The following is a 5,983-nucleotide window of genomic DNA, read 5'->3' as shown; positions in this document are numbered from 1 at the left end:
TAGCGTTCTTTGCCAAAAGGAGACTTTTAAATTTCATGTAGCCCCCCCATATGTTGATTCTTGGAGCTACTTCTTGTGCTATTATTGCTGTTCTATTTAAAAAGTTCTAGCTTACCCCAATGTCTTGAAAAGTTCTACCAGGTGCAGAAACCCTCCACCACCTTTTTAGTTGTCAGGTGGTAGTTGCCAATGGATTGAGCTCAGAAGCCAGGGCCCAGGTGTCTCCCAGATGATTCACTAAGTGAGCCTGAACAGCAGTGTTTGGACCAGTCACAGCCATTTGGTCAACCAGAGCCATTGATTTTAGGGCCAGCCATAGCTGCTCATTTGGGCCAATTACACCCTTGCTCCTTAGCACCAGCCCCAGTCATCCAGGATTCTGGCTTTGTTCAGTCATGGTGTTCTCTCTCAGCACCAGTCACCACAGTAGTCCTTCCACCAGGGGAAGTACTCACTCTCTGGCCAATGTGGGAATGGTTTCAGGGCCATCTGGAGTCTGTCAGGTTCTGGGATAGCAAAAGGTACAGACCACTTCAAACAGCTCAGGCGAAGCTTCAGGAGCTGGGATGACCAGCTGTAGCCTTTTCACTGTTGTCGGTGAAGTAAACAAGACAGACTAGCTCTGGCATAGTCCTGCTGGCTGCTTGACTTATAGTTCTTTTGTTCAAGGCAGCAAGTGATGGAATCAAACAATAGCTAAGCAAAGAGTCCAATCACACCATTCCTTCTATCTTTGTGTTCTCTCTCTCTCTCTCTCTCTCTTTCTCTCTTTCTCTCTTTCTCAACTGAATATCAGGAATGCTTCCCATATAGACTTAAAGAACCTAGCATGGATATCAGCAGGTGTTTTAAATACATTTTTACAGTGCTTTAACAATACATAACACATATCCATGCTCAGAGAGAGGTGGCCTCTTTGGTCCCACGTTCACAGACTCTTGCTGCCCTTCATCACTACCTATCTTTATCACACCCAGTCACTTGTGTGCTGAGCCAGTGCCCACTGTAAAACTATGGCTGTTCAAGTGTTCTGACCTCTGTTATGTGCCCTCTTTGTAACTCACCTCTCAGCAGAGCAATATTGCTCTCATTACAATGCTGTAAGCCAGTCCTTATTACAGTAGAGGCACTGGTGACCTTTGTGTCTTTGAGCTGTCATTGTGCCTGGCAGTAGCTGATGCTCAGTGTGTGATTGGCCAATGAGCTGCCGTGTGTATCGTTTCACATGGAGGAAGTTCAGTTGTAGCAATGCCATCACTGTTCAGACAGTTGTTGAAAGAGGTGTTAGAAACTGAACCTCTGATGATGAGGCATAGGTCCTATTTCAGCTGACCATCTCATAAGAAAGCTCACCATAATTTACATAATTTACCCAATGCAGACACCATCCCTAGGAGGATGAACTTACGATCCTCAGAGCTGGTAGAGTATAGTTTTCAAAGTCTCTAGCAATAGAAATTTCTCTGCCTATGCTTCTGTTTCAAGGATCAATTAGTATTAAATTTTTTTAAACTATAAAACTACTCAAAGCTCATTAAGGAAAAATTTGTGAAGCAGAGAAAAGCAGAAGAGAACAAAACTGTTTTCAGTTAGTGCCTCGCTATGTAAATAGCGGGGCTGTAATATTTTAGAGTATGAATTACTCTCATACTGATGCAACTTAATAAAAGCCAGGCGATGGCACACGCTGCACCCCAAATCAGAGCCAGATCCCACAGAAAACACATAGGTGGATATCACAGCCATTTCTGAAAACACACAAGTAGGCAATTACTCCTAGCTCAGCCTTCGAAGCCATGCTATGTGGGGAGTGTCGGGAACGACAGAGTTCGCACATACTCACAGAGAGCGCATGGTGCTAACCCCAAAGTAGGACATGCCTCAGACCATGCTGCCTTCAGTGCCTTTTCATGCACTTACTGATCAGTACTTCTCACTGCTGTGCTAGGCACAGGGCCCTTCTTAAAGTTACAGAGCCTCTTCAAGCCTCACGAGCTTCATAGCTGGCTTGCCTCGTACTGTTTCGAGACCAGTGGTACCTGATACTGCCATCACTATGCCTGTGCCATTCACCTGGTCTGATCTGACCACACGGGGACTGTATCATTTTATACTAGCACAAGAAGACAGAGCAAAGCACGATAGGGTTGAGAGAGAAAAACACTAGAGAATAAAGCCACGTGACTTCAGTGTACTGCTTTAAAGGTGTTCTCTTTCATCGGCAGTAGTCACTCATCTCTTATTGAGTCTGGTTTATAAATTGAGATTTGTTTTAAGTGTGCACATGTAGGAATACACACACACACACAATTACCTATTAGGTTCTTTTGGTTGTTGTTGTTGTTGCTGCTGTGATAACACACCATGACCAAAAGTGACTTAGAGCAGAGTCCATTTTGACTTAAAATTCTAGAGGGAGAATCTAATAGGGTAGCTGGGGGGTGGGGGTGGGGGCATGGCAGCAAGCAGCTGGAGCAGGAAGCTAAAAAAATATACAAACAAAAAACAAAACAAAAAAACCCAGAACACACACACACACACACACACAAAACCACATCTTCGAGCACACACAGGAGAGAACAAATTGAAAGTGTGGCAAGGCTACATAAACTCTCAAACTCTTGACGTGTTTCCTCCAGCAAGGCCGCACCCCTGAACATTATGTAACCTCTCCAAACAGCGTTATCAACTGGGAACCAAGTGTTCAAATACAAGAGCCCACAGGGAGACTTCTCATTCAAACCACCACAGTGCTTCATTATTATGTATGGTTTCAGTTATACACTGGGATCTTGAAATGTATCCCTCAGAGATAAGGGGAGAGGGTATAGCAAATACGTTAAAGCAGCTTTCAGACCGAGGAAAGTATACAATTAAGGTGCTCTACTGGGCAGCTCACCTCCTTCATCGACATGGATAGTCCTGACAACCGTGTGTCCCGACTTCATGACACTGTGTGGATTCCTATATGTGCATCGATATTGTTTTAGTTGTCATTAGAAGTGTTTTTTTTTTTTTTTTTTTTTTTACACCCAGGGCAATGAACCACACTTTCAACTGACCCTCTGTTCGGTACAAGGCATTCCGCTAGCTTCTGAACGCACAGTGTGAGGCAGGGCTGTTAGAAGACACAGCAGTGTAACATTTACTGGCACCCACACTGTGGCAGTCATTGTACTCGGTGCTTTTTCAGAGTTAACCTCTGTAATATTCTCAATCAACTGTAAACTGGCCAGTACTTCTTTTCAACTCCAAAAGAGGAAACGGGAGACTTCTACCTCCTTAACTCACACTCCTGGGATTTTAAGCAAAAGGTCAAAACTCCCATCCGGTTGGTAGGGTTACTGATGAGAAGCCTTTGACTGAGGGTGGAGGGTTTGGATTTTGAGTTCCCTGCGATGCGCATTGCCCCATTTCTTCGTTAGTTCTGTCTCAGGAGTGGCCTATCACAGGGAGATAATCAGACTCTGCACTCAGGGGGCAACTCCTCAGCTTCCTGGGGTTTCACTTGTAGGAATGCATTTAAATTCTGCCCTTCCTTCCAGCTAGCTCCCTCCTTTATGGAGAATGCAGGGAAGGAATAGAGGAATATTTTTAGCTGTAGACTCGGGCTGATCCAGCACCCCTCCCCCGCCCCGCTGTGGCTTCAGGTAAATGTGTTGATATTTTTGAGCACCTGTTCCTTCTCCATACACCATGGCTCCTTCAGAGTTGCGGTTTCTCACCTCAAAAAGATCATTCGCCGTCCGTCAGTGAGTTCATTCCCTTCCAGGGATGAGTGGATGCTCACTCAACTAATGTGAGTCAATAAACGTAATGTATTATGTAAATATACTTAAGGATAGAAATTACGTGATTATATTCATAGATGTAGAAAAGGCGTTTGACAAAATCCAACATCTCTTTATGATAAAACCATGGAAGAAACTTTGAATATAAGAAACGTGTTCTCCAGCTCCCCCGCTGCAGTGAGGGCATCAGGTCACTACTTCAAGTAGGGCCCAGAAGAGAGAGGAGACACTGCCTCCAGGATAGTAACTTTACAACACAATGCAGAGCATCAATTGGGTGGTGGTGGGTGATGGGTCCCGAAGGTCTTCTCATCTGCTATACAACTAATGCCTTCCTCCAAGGAATACATCTCCCTGTGTTCGACAATTACAGGGCCCAGAGTGCGGTTGATTGGGCGCACCATGAACCTAAACCTGTGGGACACTGTGGCCAGGAGGACTATGACCGCCTCCGCATCCTTTCCTACCCTCAGACCAACGTCTTCGTCATCTGTTTCTCCACTGCCAGTCCACCGTCCTATGAGAACGTGAGGCACAAATGGCACCCAGAGGCGTGTCACCACTGCCCTGACATGCCTATCCTCCTGGGCACCAAGAAGAACCCGAGAGCCCAGTCTGATACCCTACCGTGCCTCAAGGAGCAGGGTCAAGCGCCCATCACTCCACAGCAGGGTTAGGCACTGGCCAAGCAGATCCATGCTGGGCACTACCTCCAGTGCTCAGCACTGCAGCAAGACAGCATCAAGGTGGTGTTTGTAGAGGCTGTCCAGGCGGTGCTCAACCCAACACCGATAAAGCCTGAGCCATCCTGCATCCTCTTGTGACCCTGGTGCTCAGCTTGGAGGCTATCCCTTGTCCCCCCACCAACTGTGCCTAGGTGCCTTGTCTGCCTCTAACTGTGCCTTAAGGACTAATTCTGGTACCCCTTGCCTGGGAACTCTCTGAATGTCTTTTATTCCTTAAGGAGGTACACAGGGAAAGGGGCTTGGGCCCCACTTGAGTTCACCTAAGTCAGACTGACCTTTCTAAGAGGCCAACCCGGTGCTCGCCTCCATTCCCTGCTACTGACCAGTTCATCCAGCTTCTCACAAAGTTGTTGCTGCCTGTTGTGATGCCTCCTAAGACAGGGGCTCTACCCTCTTGCTGCCTTAGCTCTTGGACTAGCTAGGCTCTCCAAGATGTTCTCTCCCTCCCCCAAAGGAGAAGCCACAGAATCCTAAGAAGAAAAATGTGCCCTAACATGCCCCATTTGCCCAGGACTTATGTGTGCCTGCTGACTGACTCAGGGCCCCATCAGCATCAATAAAACCTCCTGTCTCAACCAAACCAAACCAAACCAACCAACCAACCAACCAAACAAACAAAAAACACATATCACTGTTTTTGCTTTATCTTCTTATGTTTTATTTTGTTATGTTTTGTTGTTATTTCCTAGAAGCCTGTTCTTTTCTTTTCTTTTTTTTATTGCTTATTTTATTTATTTACATTTCAAATGTTATCCCCCTTCCCGGTTTCCCCTCTGCAAACACCCTAACCCATCTTCCTCTCCCCTGCTTCTATGAGGGTGCTCCTCTGCCCACCCACCCACTCCTGCTTCTCTGCTCTAGCATCCCCTATGCTGGGGAACCATGCCTTCACAGGACCAAGGGCCTCCCCTCCCATTGACGACCAACAAGGCCATCCTTTCCTACATATGCAGCTGGATCCATGGGTCTCTCCATGTGTACTCTTTGGATGGTGGTTTAGTCCCTGGGAGCTCTGAGTGGTCCAGTTAGTTGATATTGTTGTTCTTCCTATGGGGTTGCAATCCTCTTCAGCTTCTTCAGTCCTTCCCTAACTCTTCCATTAGGGTCTGCGGGCTCAGGCCGAAGCTTGACTGTGAGCATCTTCATCTGTATTGGTCAGAAGCTTCTCAGGGGACAGCTATACCAGGCTCCTGTCAGCAAGTACTTCTTGGCATCAGCAACAGTGTTGGGTTTGGTGTCTGCAGATGGGATGAAACCCTAGGTGGAGAAGTTTTTGAATGGCTTTTCCTGAAGTCGCTGCTCTATTTTTTTGTCCCTGCATTTTCTTTAGACAGGAACAATTCTGGGTTTAAAAATTGAGATGGGTGTGTGGCCCCACCCCTCGACTGGGGGCTGTGCCTATCTACTGGAGGTGGGCTCTACAGGTTCTCTCTCCCCTTTGTTGAG

The 5,983-nt window shown here is 46.6% G+C and overlaps 1 pseudogene; it reads left to right on the top strand.

The window, feature by feature from the left end:
- The first annotated feature begins 4,050 nt into the window (after positions 1–4,050).
- On the top strand, positions 4,051–4,615 carry LOC110293682 (annotated as a pseudogene).
- The last annotated feature ends 1,368 nt before the right edge of the window (positions 4,616–5,983 follow it).

The sequence above is a fragment of the Mus caroli genome, chromosome 4, assembly GCF_900094665.2.
Source record: "Mus caroli chromosome 4, CAROLI_EIJ_v1.1, whole genome shotgun sequence".
In the NCBI taxonomy this organism is placed as follows: domain Eukaryota; kingdom Metazoa; phylum Chordata; class Mammalia; order Rodentia; family Muridae; genus Mus; species Mus caroli.
Note: the sequence above shows the minus strand (reverse complement) of the source record. Positions and strands in the feature narration are given on the sequence as shown.